At 48.8% G+C, this 16955-nt stretch overlaps 1 protein-coding gene across 4 annotated transcripts in view; it reads left to right on the top strand.

Moving 5' to 3' along the window:
* MTSS1 (MTSS I-BAR domain containing 1) overlaps window positions 1–16955 on the top strand; it is a 165044-nt gene that overhangs the window by 110672 nt on the left and 37417 nt on the right. The window lies entirely within an intron of this gene.

The following is a 16955-nucleotide window of genomic DNA, read 5'->3' as shown; positions in this document are numbered from 1 at the left end:
CCTGCGGCCCTGCGTGGTCCTCTGGAAACTTGGCTGACAGGCCCGCAGAGGGGGAGGGCCAGCTCTTTCTGTGGACCAGGAACGAGCCTACGCCTGCCTGTCCCACCCTCTTTCTCCTCCGCCTTCTGGTTGGGAGCCGCTCTCTGCCTTTGTCTCCCCCAGTTGTCACCACTGGTTTGGAGTGGTGTAATGCCATCTCTCTGGGATGCTCACAGAATCGACACGGATTCTTACTGGAGTTAATTCCTGCCTCAAACTTAAAAGTTTGCCGATGGAGTACTAGCAAGATGGTTTGCTGGGTTCTTCACCGAAGGAGTGCTGGGTTCCTGATTGGAAACGTTGGTGGCAAACCCTGGGGGGGCTGCATGGCAGCCTTTTGGGGAGACCCCTGCTCACTGGTGCTGTCTTCATGTCAAATCTGTTCCTGTGAAAATAAGCCCACTTGGGTGTCTGGTATCAGGGAGAGTACTGTAGGTCATGCAAATCTTTTTCATTTTTTCAAAGTCTTCTTTTGGGATGGTAGACATTCTTTATAAGGCGCCAAGTACACTGGAGTTTAAAAATAGATTCTTTCCTTTACACTTTTCTGACTCTTTCGCATATGAAATGAGCCATTAAGCTTGCTTCATGGTGGTGGTCCCAGGTACCGCTGCACTGGCCCAGAGTGTCTGTTGGAAGATACAGATGGTGTCCAGAGCCATCTGGGAAGTGGTGAGGTGCAGGGCACAGTGAATTGAAGGAAGCTGCGGACAGAATGGAAGCAGGCACCTAGGAGAGCTTCCCGGGCACCTGCTGTCTTGGTACCTCACCATGATGGGGGTGGGGTCAGGAGATGCCTGGAGGTCGCTTCTTCACGTTGGCTTGATCTGGAAGGCTCCTCTGCAGGCTGTGCCGCTTCTCATAGCAGCACATGTGGGCGAGGTGTGGGTTTTCCCCTTCAGTAAGGCTTGCACCCACTTTTATGAATTACTTACCCTGCAATCCCCCCAGCTCACCCTGTCCTCTTCTCCCAATCCTGGTCTACATAAATGTGTCCCCCTGGGAGTTACCTAAGAATCCACATGCATTCATCTCAAAAAATGACCAGGGCCCTGGGAGAAGCCATCCTCAATGATGCTCTGCAGGGTGAGTAAAGAGGCACATCGTGGTGGGTTTGTGTGCATGTGCACGCACACGTGTGCGCTGTGTATACAGCAGGTGGAGAGAAGCCATGTGGTTATGTTTTTGCCATATGCAGCCTCCTAAGTGGTTTACCGAGTACCGCCAGGGTCCTTGGTACTCTTTCTGTTTAGGTGACAGTTACGAATTTCCAGGTAGTACTCGATGGCTGGAATTAGAAACCAGCTCTGCGCTTAAGACCTGGGAGGAGCTACCTTCCATGGCTGTTCTTGTTTTGTTCAGACTCACTGAGCGGTGGCAGCCATTGCCAAAGAGGCCAGAATGCTTTACCCAAACCTTCTGCCTGGGGAGGGAAGGTTTCTTCAAATAACTCCCTCTCTTCCTAAACCTATGCTCACTCCACTCTAAGGATTATGGGGATAGAGAGCTCCCTGCCATCTTCCTATGAACGTGGGGCAGAGTACGGTCTCTGGCCCTAGAGATGTTTCAGCTGAGTCTAGGCAACTCAGGCAAGGGTGAGAAAAGAGAAGTTGCGGTGACTTGCAAAAACTAGGTTACTCCTAAGGTCTCATTCAGCTTGTAAATTCTGTAACTCCGAGATGCTGAAGGTCCTTTAGAAAGTGCCTTCAAAAAATCTCAGGGCTGACTGTCGAGAATACCATCTGGTAGGTCCCTCGTCCTCCTTTCTACTCAGCCAAGTGATTGTTGTCATGGCAACAGAGCTGCTCCTGCAAAGGCTTTTCTAACAGCATATAAGGGGATCTGAAGCTTCCTGAGATTCTTAGTAATTATCTTCTAAAAAAAATATGCTCGGAATATTGTGAACATTTTCATGGACCCTCTTCCATCCTAATGGGGATTTTTGAGGTCCATTATCAGCCCCGAATCTTCAAACAAAAAGACTCGATTCTTTGTTTTTCTTCTGTGTGAGCTCTTACCTGGAAGAGGACTCACCCTCTATGATTCCTCAACGGCTTGCATGTAGTAGGTGCTCAGATATTTCATTTGAAAGGTTGGCAGAATAGCCAAACATTGGACTAAATATTCTTTATCAAATTAGCATTTAGGTATGATGCTCTTTCCCTAGACGATATTGAACCTTAAACCAGGCAGGACTCCCAGAATTCACAGCTTTTCCATCCAGAACCCCTGTTCCCTTTTGTCTTCACATCATGGCAGCGTGGATCCAGGGGTGAGTCTAACACTCAAAAACAACCTCTTAGCAGCCTCTCCTGGGAGCTCACATTTAGCTCAGCTCTTCAGAATAGGATATTATCCAATTATTAAACTTTTCTTTCTTTCTTTTTTTTTTTTTTTTTTTGCTTTTTTTGGTTTCCTTTATCTGCAAAATATCTGTTGAGTCAAAGATGGGTCATGTATCTTGCCAGACACTGGGAATTCAGGGGTGGTTCAGAAACTGTCACTGGAGGTCCCCTATCAGTGGGGGAAACAGGCCCAAGAAGTAGTAAACCCAGGACAGCGCTACAAGTGTGACGACGTGTATATATGCATGGGAACGGGGAGGTGAGCTAGTGATCATCTGGCCCCGGCCCCCTTATTCGCTCCTTCCCTCCATTATCCCATCCTTAAGTGCCAGTGCTGGAGGCCTTTGAGCTTCTAGTCCTGTGCAAGGCAGAGGAGAAACATTACTCCACACCCACCTTTTTTTTTTTTTTTCCCCAGTACGCGGGCCTCTCACGTTGTGGCCTCTCCCGTTGCGGAGCACAGGCTCCGGACGCGCAGGCTCAGCGGCCATGGCTCACGGGCCCAGCCGCTCCGCGGCATGTGAGATCTTCCCGGACCGGGGCACGAACCCATGTCCCCTGCATTGGCAGGTGGACTCTCAACCACTGCACCACCAGGGAAGCCCCATGTCCACCTTTTTTTTTTTTTTTTTTTTCTTTTTTCGTCCACCTTTTTATACTGAGTTCTCTGCAGGCTTCTTATTGTCCCAGGCATGGGGAGGGATGGAGGCCAATGGGAACCGAGGACCACTCTGTGACCCGCTCTCAGCTTCCATTGAGCCACTTTGCCCTCAAACGTTGTCTGATGCTCCCAAAGCCTCCTCTTTTCTCTGGACCCAGAGTTGCCGTTTCTCTGTTGGCAGGAAGACACCTGGCAGGGGTGGGGAAGCTTCACCAGCAGCAGCCTGTCCCAGCAAAACCCCCGTGTCCTATGGGCGTGCAACACGGTGAACAGTCACGTTCCACGTGTCTGTCCTCCCTGTCCAGGGCACCTGGTCCACCTGCATTTCACCTGCCACGGTCTGCGTGGTGGTGGAGTTCTCAGGGAATCAGGGAGAGGAGTAGTTTTTGGACCCACATTACTACTGCTTGACCTTGAGACTCAGTTGGGGAGCTAGGAACTAAAACCAGTTTGCACCCTGGATGGAGGATGGGAGGTCAGGGCTGGCCTGGCTTGTAGGGTCCTAAGGACACGTTGGTTGTGTCACGGTGCTGCTTTCTTGCCACCTGGAGCCTTAGACCTGCTTTCTCGGTTTGGCTGTAAGAGTCAGCCTCCTGTTGGCTGTACCAGGGTTAGAATTTCAGTTACTCTTAGGTCAGAAACCATCCAAACATTCATTCAGAAACCGCTGGGGGAAGGTACGACTCGAAATAGAAACTGAGGGGAAGAAAACACTAGGATGGTAATTAAGTCTGTTTGAATGATCTTAAGTGAATTTGGCTAGGAAGTTAGCTACAAAAGGGAACTCTTGACTGCATTTCCAGTGCCACGGGTGTAGTCTCGGCCTAAGTGCAACCACTTTTCCCTTGGAATCTTAAATCTTAACCTCTCCTGATGGGTTCCTTATTACAGGGATGGGTGGGGTGTGGAGTAGGGATGGAGAAAAGAATGGGGAGGAGGGAGATGTACTAAGAGAATTGGGAAGAGCCAGTGTTACGGGCCTAGAACTTGAAGCTTGGCCTATCTGCCAGGTCCCACTTAGGCAGGTTTGTTGAGCACCTACTATGTCCAAAGATATGCACTTTAGGTGCTGTTTTATGAGAAACACAGTGTTTGTAGAAGACCAAGGGATGCTGAATTCAGCTAAGCAGGGATGGCAGTTTGTGGGAAACGATACTTCAGCGGCCCTTCCTGGGATGGGTCAGTAGCTGAAAGGGTGATTTGGGGAAGGAGTCTTCTGGCAAGTAGGGAAGGGTCCTCTGCACAAATAATAGCGAATAAATAGCACCCTAGTGCCACAGGAAGCTTGCAGGAGGTGAGGCGTGCTGAGACAGCCCATGCCCACCTGATCCCAGGGCCTTGCATGCAGACCAGCCCGCTCACACACAGTTGAAGTGGCGGCAGTGTGAGTCTGGCTGATAACACAGATGTCTGGGTGGCAGGGTTTTTATTTTCCTTCAATCACAGGATGGGGCTGGAGAGCAAAAACCCAACTTCTCATCCACCAAATATGTTGGTACATGTTAGCAACAATGAGATGTCTTCACAGATGGTTAAAAGTTCTAACTATGGACCCAGCCCTGGATGCAAGTCCTGAATTCTCCTGTGCAACCGTGGGCAAATTACTTAACTTCTCTGAGCACCCTTGTCCTCATCTGTAAAATGAGGCTAATAATCCTTACCTTACAATGATACCTGTGGAAGGAGTATCATGAGATTTAAAAAATTGAATACAGTGTGCTTACAAGTGCCTGTTAGATTGCCAACGCTCAGCAAATGGTAGCTGCTCTTAATAATTTGGAAAGCAGCAAGATTGCTTCCTGAGAGATGGTAAAGCCAGCACATTCTGGCGTAGTTCAGGGAGGTATAGAAGCCCCTTAAAAGAGTAGAGTAGCTCTTAGGCCAGCAGCACACAAGGGTAACCTGACTCTAGATACTGGAGGTTTTAGGATAAACTGTCCTAAGGCTAATCTCTGTCACGAGGGGTCTGGGTCACCTACAGAAGCAGAGCCAGAGGAGTAGCTAAAGAGGCATCATTTCTGGGGTCTCAACCGTTTGGGGGAGATGGGTGCCTCAGGCTCTTAACTCTGGCCCCTAAAACACGAACTGCCCTCCTCTGCTTCCATATTCCTCAAGCCATCTTGAGATTTATCCCTGAAAGCCGCCTGGGAGGTAATGCTCAGATCAGTGGCTGTGAGCATCTTATCTGCCTGACAGTTCAATTTCATGAGCTAAGAAATCGACGTGCGGTTTTGCACATCAACCCACATCTGCTTTGCTGGCGTGTGTTGGCGTCCTCGAGTTGCTCAGGCCTGGCTCCAGCCAGAGCATCTTTCTGCACCCATACAGCAGAGGCAGACCCTGGCAGCGGGAGTTCATGGTGGCAGATGTCGGGGAGCCGGCGGCATTTCCCAGGTGACACTCCCGTAGTACTTTTCAGCCAGGCGCCATTCCATCAGAAGTGAAGGTGGAGAAGAGTCCCTGTCGGAATGCCTTTGCTCCTACCAGGGTTTTTCCTAGAAGTGCGAGCGTGTCTGTGTTTTTGTGTTTCCATATTACCAGTCTCACTTTGCTTTTGAAATAGCAACATAAGGAGAGGAATGTTGGTCTTTGTGGCTGCCAGTACCGTGCATGCCAGAATCTCGTGCTTGCTGGTCTGAAGCCACCAGATGGTGGTGGGACTGTGTGTAGTTTTTTCTTTCTTTCTTTCTTTCTTGTTTCCTCTGCTTTTTGAAAAGTCGTGAAGTGGGAGAAGCTGCGAAGTGTGAGATTGGCTGAAAGATTGTCAGCTGATAACAGTTTGCGGTATCTTCCGCCCCGGGTGTGGGCACAAGGGCATCTTCCCGAAACCTGTGCCCAGCATTTGCTGCATGCGCAGTAGTAGGTGCCCCATGAACACCAGCTGGATTGTCCCACACATCTCAGCCACATACAGTAGCCCAAGAGTACAGTTTCTGAACGGGAAACTCTGCATGTTTTTCTCTTCCTTGAGGATGGACGCAGGTTAGAACTGCCATTGTAGCAAAAGGGAAGTCAGGCTTCCTTTGTCCAGGAGCTTTCCGGGTTTATTTTTGAAAATCTTTTAAGTTTTTCCACTTTTGTCCTAAGTAACCCTCTGAAGACAAAGGGACAGATCCTTCCACTGCTTAAAATATTACTCATGTTTCTCATTCGTTCGTTTCCTTGAAATCAGATCGTGTATTTGTTGCAAGAATATTTCGGTGGTTTAAATAGCACATACAGAAATGTTTGGATAGTATTGAAACCATTTTAAGGACTAGCATGAGGTATCTGGATACTCTTCAGTGATTTATGGATGACCAGTGTCTCTACTGAGTGGCCGATATAAATGATAGATGGTCTGTATGGTAACTCGTAATACCAGGAACTAGTTGTTTGTCCCTTTCCCTTCCCTCCCTGTAGTCAGACAGATGCAGGGCATTAAATGATACCACCTCAATGCTGTCCATCTGTCTGCGCCCAAGAATAAAAATAAAATGCTGAGGAAGCCAGAAGAAACAGTTTGGTTTTTTGATATTCTTAATACCCTGAGTGCCTCCTTAGACCTTTAATGAAAATGACAGCGCCCCCGCCAGGAACCAGCCTTCTCACAGGGACACAGTGAAGGACACGGATGCATTTCCCTGAGCAAGAGAAACGGCAGTGAGTGAGGGACTCCTGGGGGGGCATCTGGAGCTTCTCTGCTCGTTAAAGGCAAGCGTTGGGTGCCGAGCAGTAAGGAACCACTGGTTTGTTGCCTCGTGAGTTTTCCGAGGCACCTCCCAGCCCTAAGGTCACCCTGAAATCTGTGGCTTCCGAGTTTAGATGAGCTGCATCCCAGGAGGGCAGGGGTTGTCTCCTCTGCTGACAGTCCAAGAGTCAGACCACAGTAGCATCGAACACAGTAGTGTTTGTGGAATGTAGGAACGCCCCTTGTCTCTCTTCCAGCATCCCAGATGCCATTAGATCATTTTTCTTACAGCGGTAAAGGGGGCTCATCTAATCCAGCCTGGAGGTCACCTGGAAGATCCGCTGCCTGGAACCTCAAGCAGGTGTGCCAGCCTCCCCCTGAGGTCCTGCTGGTCCCCTGCCTGGAGTGCCCGAGGCCTCCCTGCTGACCCTGTTGTTGGTCTCACTGTAGGGGTCCATCTAATGGCCTTTTGGACTCGGTCCCTTGGACTGAACATTTGGGAAAAGTGTGGTCTTTGTTAGCTGGGTGTCATGGTTGAGTCTCTTCGGACATCAGAATTGAGTTCCCTTCTTTATTCTTAGAATTCAGCCTCACACCCAGGTGCCACTTTGAGACGTTCTCACTCTGCCTCTCGCAGTCTGTGTACCAGCACTTAAGCTTGTGAAATGAAAGCATCCCCGAGCACACTGGCTTCACCGTCAGGCGTGACGCTGGCGTGGCGGCTGTGGAACCGTGGGGGCCCCCGGCACCCCCCGGGCTGGCAGATGGTGTGCCCGCCGGGACGGCCAGAGTGGCGGCTGGTACACGCAGACGTGGCTCCCGTGATGCGCAGCCCAGGCAGCCCTCTTGCCTGCCGTCAAGGTGCCGTCAGGGTTCTGGGCTCTGAGAGCAGGGGCTTGAGAGGAAGGAGAGTGAGACATTCTTTCCTTGTTTGCTGAACCCACAACCTGACGCAGGTCATTGCGGAAGTGGTCCTGGATTCCATAGGAACTTTCCTTTCCATTCTTTGTTAGCAGGAGGCTGATGACACAACGGTCTTGAGCTTTGTGACATGAAAGTAAACAACGAAGAGAGATCTCGGGCTGGGGGCACCTTTAAGCTGGTTAGCCAGGAAGGTGGGGACCACCGAGAGATGGGCTCACTGCAGTTGCTTGACCGTGAACCTCTCAGCGCTACAGCTTTGAGTTCCATCCAGTGACCACTTGGTTGGTGCATAACTGCTGGTAAGGAGGAGATCCTTCCCCGGCGGGCCCTCTGGACTTACTCCTTCTTGGCCTTTGGTCTTCGAAGATGTTAGGGAAGAAGGAACTGTCAAAGAGGTGGAAGGTGCCCCCTCTACCTATCTTGAGTTCTTGTGGCTGCACTAATAATAACATTGACCCAAGACAGATTAGCAGGAGAAAAAGATACACATTTTAATTCGTGTGCGTGGAGGTCTCATAGAAATGGGACCAACAAAAGGGCCAGAGCAGGCAACTTTGAGACTTTTTAGACAAAAAACACGATAAATTTGTAAGAAATTGACAGGACAAACAAATGTAGGTTTTGTGTGCCCAATTAGGGAAGAATCTGAACAGAGTTTGGTTTTGGCGTAGTAAACGAAAGGAGTAACAAGGTTACTTGGCCCACATTCCCCCTCTCTGGCCAAAAGGGTGTCCTTCTACTTTTCAGATGCAGGGAGGGCACCTTTCACATGAGAGATGTCTTTCCTGCTTTCAGGGAGACAGAAAGGAGGGTCAGAGTGTCTCTCTTGCATTGGCCATTTCTTAAGTAACTTTAATTCAAAATAATCAATTTGCCAGTATGGCATATTTGGGGGCGGCCCACCCTGAGCCCCAGCGGAACAATTCTGGCTTTGTTCCTGTGGACTCTTACCTTGCCTTCTGTGTACCCATTAGCTAGCTCCTCGGGGAAGGGCGATATTACATGCGGGAGAAGTGAGGGCTCTCACACGCTGGCTAACGCGTCACTGTGGATGGACACTCCAACCAGGCCTGAGTTAATTACTCTGGCCTTCGCCCTTTTGTAGGACTTGGCCGATTATTGCTACATCAAAGTCCTACTTAATTGGCCCATCGATGCAACCAGGGCTCTTTATTTTCTCTATAAAATATACCAACCCCTGCCTGCAACAAGCTCGAAGCTAAGTAGGCTTCACTCTGTGTCCACACACTTCTTCTCCCTGAGCTGTCAGCTTAACCAAGGGTCAGTTGTGTGTGTTCCCAGACCTGTATATGCCAATTGTATGTCATTACATTATTTAATTATAAGGTACCTAAATCTTTGGGATAGGAGTGTGAAAATCAAGATTGGTTGTTTCTGCAGAATAAGTGGAATGTTTAGAAAGATAAAAGTAAGTTGCTTTTCAAAATATATATATATATTGCCATCGAATTAAATATGGATGAGGCAGTTGTAAAAGATCGGGGACAAAAATCGTAAAAAACAAAACAAAACAAAACAAAACAAAAATCTAGGATACCTCAGATTGTTTCACAAGAAGCCCCAGCTGGAAATTACAGATGATGCATTTGGGATGTGGTGTTTGTATGCAACAAAGATGACATGAAACCCCAATAGGCATAACCATTGTTTTGGAGTACAGTCATCAGCATTTGAATCTAAGCAAGTTAGACCCTTCCCAAGGTCACGCAGTTGGTAAACGGGGGGAGCTGGGCTTTGAATCCACATGGTCTGATTTCAGAGCCAAGCTCTTAACCCTTCGGCTCTACTGCTTTTCCTCCTGACCCTCGCGCTAATTCGGGAGATGCCAAGGAGTTTGTGCTAAGATTCCAAACCAGCCACAGTGGGAAAGCGGCTGCTTGGGACGCTCTGCGGCTTGCAGGCAGCTTAGGGTCTGCCTGTCACCCAGGTGTGTGGCACGGAGGAGAGAGAGGGTGGGATACAGCTGCTAAGGTGCCCCCAGGACTCTTTTGGGGGTCAATGGACAGGCGAGGGGGCCCACTTACACCTCAACAGGTAAGATTGGGTGTGGATAAACATATGTTTTGGAAAAAGATTTCTGATAAAAATATGTCACGGGGCAACCTATAGTTGTATTTGATGTTTGGTATGTTTGGTGGTTATGTGCCTGGGAACATGGCCACCTCTCTTAGAACTTTTTTTTTTTTTGCGGTACAGGGGTGTCCACTGTTGTGGCCTCTCCCGTTGCGGAGCACAGGCTCCGGACACGCAGGCTCAGCGGCCATGGCTCACGGGCCCAGCCGCTCCGCGGCATGTGGGATCCTCCCGGACGGGGGCACAAACCCGCGTCCCCTGCATCGGCAGGCGGACTCCCAACCACTGCGCCACCAGGGAAGCCCCAGAGCTTTTAAACTTATAAACAACTGGGTGCAGCAGGCAGTTTCACATATCCACAGAGAGAGAGAGCGCCTGTCAGGTTAGGTGTGCTTGGTGCCTGTTTGGTGTCCAGAGTCACAGATTTTCAGAGACGCTTTGGGCTGACAGTGCATCGCTGGCTGGTGTCCAGGGAGAAGTCACAAGTCATTGAGTGGTTTGAGGTCAGTGTCTTACTCCCCTGCCTCTTGTTGGCCTCACAGAGGAGTTCTCCTAACCATACAGATGGTGGGACTTCTGTGCTTAGATTCTGCCTGCCGTGGGCTTTGGGCTCTTTCGTAATCCTTTGGGTATTCTCCTATTCTGGACTTGAACACATCCTGCCTCTGGTTGAATTCCTGTGTCCCTAAGTCTGTGGGTGAGGGAGTTTGTGCCTATTGACTTTGTGGGGAATGTCAATTTCGTATTCTGAAATCAGTGTGTCTCTAGTGGCAAGTGGAGTCTTTTCTTCATTGTGGGGACAGGAGTTGCCTGTCTGAGGCTGTGAAGCTGGGGGTGGGCAGCCAGCTAATAGCTCCCATAGCAGCTGCCGTGACAGTGTCAGCTGAGGCTTCCCGAGGTCCGGCCCGGAGTCAGCGACCCTCCTCGTGGGTGGACACATGTTCCCCTAGGCCAGTGCTTCGTAACGGGGGCAATTTTGCACCCAGGGGCCGATTGACAATGTCTGGAGACATTCCTGGTCGACTTGACTTGCGCGGAGGAGGGCTAACCAAAACAGCCTGCAGTGCCCAGGACAGCTCCCTCAGCAAAGACGGATCTGGTCCAAAATGTCAGCAGTGCTGAGGTCAGGACCTGCCCTGGGTGGGCCTGTGCCTGTGACCCTCTCCCCTGCAGAGGTTTCAGAGAGCACTTTCCCGTCCCAGGGGTGCCGTCTGATGCTTACTTAGCCTCCCAACAACACTGGCGCTCAGAGGGGTGGCCAAGACGCACAGCACCTTATCGCAGCCGTGCGTTCCACCTGGGCACTTCTTACAGCTCGCTTCCTCCAGCCCCGACCCCTCCTGCAGCAGAAGCCAAGCCTGAAAGAACAGCTTTTCAGGCCTCGTTCACCACCTGCACACTGTAAACCCCAGGATGGCCTGTCCATTAGTCCTCCGCTGCGTGGGGAGATGGACGCCACCTGCAAGTGAGGCAGCATGGAGGGATGGGCGATGCCACTAGATGGATGCCACCGGCCCACCTCTGTCTGCAAAGCCACCGTGGCAGGTGGCAGTCTGGAGGGTGTAGCCATGTCAGGCTTTGCGGGGGGAAGGAACAGTGGGTCAGTGGCTCTCCTCTCCTTATCCCCCCGCTGCCTGTGTCCTCCCCCAATAGGCATTAAAAGGTGTGTATTATGTTGGGGACTTTAATGTGTCTCTTTGTCCTCGGTGGGGAATGCCTCCAGCTTGTCACGGTGGGAGAGAGCCTGTCGGTATCTGTAAAAGCAGGGCTTGGATCTTAGCTCTACCGCTTACCAGTTCTGTGGCCCTCAGCCAGTTAGTTAACCAGGCAGAGCCTCAGTTTTTTCCATTTATACGATGCGGACAATAGTACCTACGTCATAGGGTTGCTGCAACAATCATTCCCTGCACCATTTCATAGCAATCCCCCAGCCAGTCTGTGAGCCCCTCCAGGGCTAGGTCTCTGTCATCTTTGGAATGACTTTAATCCTTGTTGTATGGTAGATACTTATTATGGGGTGTGTTGTATTCCCCCCAAAAAGACAATTTGCATTCTAACTCGGTACCTGTGAATGTGACCTCAGTTGGACATAAAGTCTTTGCAGGTGTAATCAAGTTAACATGAGGTCGTTAGGGTAGGCCCTAATCCAATACAACTGGTGTCTTTACAAGAAGAAAGAAATTTGGACACAGATACAGGCAGAGAAGAGAATGCCTTCGCATATGTCTCACGTGAAGACGGACACACGGGGAAATTGCCATGTGTAGACAGACGCAGAGACTGGAGTGACGCATCTACCAGCTGTGGATTGCCAGCAACCACCAGAGCTAGGAAGAGGCAGGGAAGAATTCTTCCCCTGCAGCTTTCAGAGGGAGCAGGGCCCTGCCGACACCTTGGTTTTGGGACTTCTAACCTCCAGAATGGTGAGACAGTAAATTTTGGTTGTTTTAAACCAACCAGTTTGGGGTACTTTGTTACAGCAGCCCTAGGAAACTAATACAATACTGAATAAATGTTTGTGGAATTTGTGTCTTCATGTGCAAAACTCATCGTATTCTGCCCCCATGTTCATACTTTGATAGTCTAACCTCTAGGCTTTTTACTTCTTTCTTTCCACTGATCATCTCCTTTGCAGATCCCCCAGTTTTGATCGTCAGCTGATTTTGTACTAATTTATCATAAAAACCTTTGCTTGTTATGGGAGAAAATTCTTAACGTGTATCACACTGAAAAGAATGAAGATTTTTGCCATAAAGTATCTGTGCCTTTCTCAGCAGCGAGTGATGGACTTAGTATTTCTTTTGGCCACGGGGTGGTTCCTGGTGCTGTGAGGAAGCACGAGGCTGTTGCTCCCTTCCGTCTTCTTTAAACTGGCAAAAGAGAGAACCAAATCAAAGTTGCTTTAAAAATAAGGAGATGTGTGAATTTGCAAAACAGGAGCCCCAGGTCCAGGAGAGCAGGCTCCCCACTGTGTTAATTTGGCAGCCCAGCGAGGTCACTGGAGACTCGGGCTCCTTCTGTGTTTTTGTCCACAGGACGGGCCTCCTCCTAAGGCAGGTGTCCCCACGGCCAGAAAGCTGGCTGACCACAGCAGCTGGGCCGCCTGCTTCCAGTTCATGACCTGTGGGGTCTCTTCGGTGTGTTGCTCTTAAGATCAGGAACATTTTTGGGACTTCCCTGGTGGTGCAGTGGTTAAGAATCCTCCTGCCAATGCAGGGCACGTGGGTTTGAGCCCTGGTCTGGGAAGATCCCACATGCCGCAGAGCAACTAAGCCTGTGCGCCACAACTACTGAGCCCGCGCTCTAGAGCCCATGTGCCGCAACTACTGAGCCCGTGTGCCACAACTACTGAAGCCCATGCACAGCAACGAAGACCCAACACAGCCAAAAATAAATTAATTAATTTATTAAAAAAAAAAAAGATCAGGGACATAGGGACATTTTCCCCAAAGGCCTCCCCATCAACCTCTCCATCTTTGTCTCATCCCTGAACCAGCCACTGCCAAAGGGGATGGCATTCGATCATTGGCCCTGATTAATCCTCTGGGGAGGAATAGATGGACTCTGGAGAGTGGACCATAGTGCCCCTTGCCCTCTCCCCAAATTAACAACTCCTATTCATCTTTGGTAGGCAGAATAATGCCCCCCCAAACACCCACGTCCTCAACCCCAGAACCTGTGAATATGTTACTGTACGTGACAAAAGGGGCTTTGCAGATATGATTCAGCTAAGGATCTTGAGATGGGGGAGATTATCTTGAATTATTAAGGTGGGTCCAGTACAGCACAAGAGTTCTTATAAGAAGGAGGAAGGAGGATCAGAGTCAGAGAAGATGTGAGGACAGAAGCAGAGGTTAGAGAAGGCTGAAGTTGTGACAACACTGACTTTGAAGGTGGGGGAAGGTGCCAGGAGCCAAGGAGTGCAGGCGGCCGGTAGAAGCTGGAAGAGGCAAGGACACAGATTCTCTGGGCCTCCAGAGGAACGAAGCCCTCCTGACACCTTGATTTTAGCCTGGAGAAATTGATTTTGGACTTCCAATTTCCAGAACTGTAAGATAATAGCTGTGTGCTGCTTTAAATTAAAATATTGATAAATTTAATATATTTAAAATTAAAATTTAAGTTTGTGATAATTTATTACAGCAACAATAGAAAATTAGATAAACAACAGGGTCCTACTGTATAGCACAGGGAACTACATTCAATATCTTGTAATAACCTATAATGGAGAAGAATCTGAAAAAGAATATATAGATATGAATCACTTTGCTGTACACCAGAAACTAACACAACATAGTAAGTCAACTATACTGCCATTAAAAAAAAACTAATACACCATTGTTTCTCCAGGCTGACCTTGAATCAGTATAGACCTTTTGTAAGATAATAAGGATCTTGTATTCATTTTGAGTCTTCTGTTGTGTGCCAAAGATGATACACAAATACTTATGTGTTAAACGAAAGGCAAACCCAGTCCCTTGCTCCACCTCCAGGTATAGCAAAAAAAATGCTCTCCAAGTGGTCCATGTTGGTTTCTTCAGTCTGTACCAGTGCTGGGTGCAGGGAAAACAGAAAACAAGTAAGATCTTGTCCTTACTCGCAAGCTGCTGAGTACATCGCAGTCATTTGATTCCATAAATATTCTCTCTGTCAGCTCAGAGCTCTTCCAGATGTCGGCTCTGGCATTGTAACTAAAGCCAGCTTCCTCTGAAGCTTTTTCAAACCTGCTGATTTTTTTTTTTCTAGTTCTTAGCAAGGGGTCAGGAAGAGCAGAAGACCCTGTGAAGCACATCCATGGATGGAGCTATTTTTAGAGGGCCCTGCGTGGCTGAGATCAGCAGCAAATTCTAATGGTTGGGTCCTGGGGTCCACGGAGGATGTCAGCTGCCTGTCTCCTGCCCTTGTGCCACTTGGACAGAGACACTGCAATTTGAGAGTTTGCTCTGGTTCTTCATTTCCTTCTCTCACAGGAAGCCCTGTGCTGCAGAGCACAGTGGTGGGTTGCACACAGCATGTTGAGAAACTGCTTGTTCTCATCCCACAGTTCAGCTGTCTCTGGGAAGCCTAGGGCTTTCTTGGGGATGATAAATGACCAGTGGCAATGTATGAAAATATCTGGGAAGCTGACAGAAGTCGGGAGCAGAGGAATGGGGTTAGGGAGCTGAGCTTTGAGGTGATCTTTTCCAGCTGCAGAATCTTATTTTGGGGAGACTCAAACTCATGGGTAATCAACGAAGCAGCTCTCGGTCACTTAGCTCTGTGTTAACAGCTTAGCAAAGATTGGAGCTTAGTTCCCGTGGTGCCAGTTCAACAGTTCTAGGCTCAGGAACAAAAATTTGAGAGCTGGACCATAAAGCCTCAACATCCATAAGAGTGTGTAGTTAGGTTAGCTCAGCGGAGTGTTTTGGGCTCTGCCCTCTCCCTTCTCCCTTTGTCTGTAGTAAGTACCATGTGCTGACTGGTTACATGCATGGACTCCGTAGATGTGGCCTGGGATAGAATCCCACTTACTAGGGTGACGTTGGCCAAATTACGGAAAGCTTTCTTCCTGTCTGGGATGATAGTAACACCAGCACACCTGGGCTTGTTGGGAGGATTAAATGAGCTCACGTGTGCAAAGCACTCATCCCAGGGCCCAGCACATCCTCAGGTCTCTACAAACGACTCACTTCCTGGGACCTGACCATCGCTCTCCAGCACTTCGGGTGACTGCATGCTCGTCCGTTGTGTGGCTGTGTCCTAGGGTCTATTCAACCTGCTCCCTAGAATGGGATGTTATTTCCAGTTTTTACTGCCGTAAGCAACATTTCCGTGACTGTCCTCATAGGTAAAGATTTGCTCTCACCCTTAATTGTTTCCTCTGGTAAAATTTCTAGGGGTAGAATTGCTGGGTCAAAGAGGGGGCTTGTTTTTAAGGCATTTCTTGATAAATGCTGCCAACTTTTCCTCCAGAAAAGTGCTGGTTTACACTCTTACCAGCTGTGAATGAGTGTGCCCGTTTCCTTGCATGGCCGGGTTATTAACTTTTAATTAAATGAAGGCCCAGGAAAAATAAGAGGTATTTCCCTGCGGATTAAGTGTTCCTCGTCCTTGCTTATAAGCAATAAAGGCTTAAGAACCTGAAATGAGCCCAGAAGGCAAGTGGCTCATGTGAAAACAGCGCCCTCTACTGGTTTTCCCGGGTGGAGAGGTGCAAGCTACAGTGTAGATGGTGAGGCTCCGGTGGTCACTAACTCCTGACAGGTGCCAGGAGCTCTAGGGCAACATTTTATACTTCTGGCCATTTAGTAAGTCAGCCTCCGATGACCTTTCATTCTTACTCAGTTTCTTTTACAGAAGTGCTTCTCAACTGGGGGAGAGTTTGCTCCCCAGGGAGCCCTTGGTACTGTCTGGAAACATTTTTGGATATCACAGGCTGGGGGGCTGCTACTGGCTTTTGGTAGGTTGAGGCCAGGGATGCGGCAAACCATCCTACAACGCAAAGGACGGCCCCCTAACAAAGAATCGTCCTGCCCCTTTGTGTCAATCGGGTTCAGATTGAGCAACCCTGTTTTAGAAGAATGGAAGAATTGCTCCAGAAGACTTCTTTTCAGACTGAAATAAAATATAGAAATATTAAATATGTATCACCACTATTTATTTTTTGGTTCTGGAAACCTGATCGTTTTGCAGAATAAAATGGAAAACAGGTGGAAGTGAAGCAGCGCACTGGCATTTCTAGGAGAGAAGGCGGAGTGGAAAATACAGCCCATAATAATGTCACAAGTACTAATAGGGGAGGGAATTTTTTTCCTATTAACTTGATTTGGTTAAACCTGCCATAAATTCCTGTGCTTCCCCTTGAAGGCCTTGTCTGTAAAAGAAATTAAATTAAAAAAAACACAGTGGTTTTGGGGACCCTTTTCCCTCCGATTTCATGAGCCCCAGTGTTTTCATAACATTTATAATTGTGCTTTCCAGTGCTTAGTGCAGAGTGACCATCTGCAGATACAGTCTACTTCCCCTCCTCCACGCCCAAGTAAATGCTGATTTAAGCATTGTTTCTGAGGGGAGGAAGGAAGGGAACTTCAAAAATAATCTTAGAAAAGGGTGTGCCTGAAGGGAAAAGTATGACAAGAATTTCGGGAGCACTAAGCTGTATTTCAGTTTACTCAACGTTTGCTGCGTTTGAGGACTTCTCTTTCTGGCGTTACCCAAACCCATCAAAAAACATACCCTGCTC

This window comes from Leucopleurus acutus (assembly GCF_964270905.1).
Source record: "Leucopleurus acutus genome assembly, chromosome: 17".
Classification (NCBI taxonomy): domain Eukaryota; kingdom Metazoa; phylum Chordata; class Mammalia; order Artiodactyla; family Delphinidae; genus Leucopleurus; species Leucopleurus acutus.
Note: the sequence above shows the minus strand (reverse complement) of the source record. Positions and strands in the feature narration are given on the sequence as shown.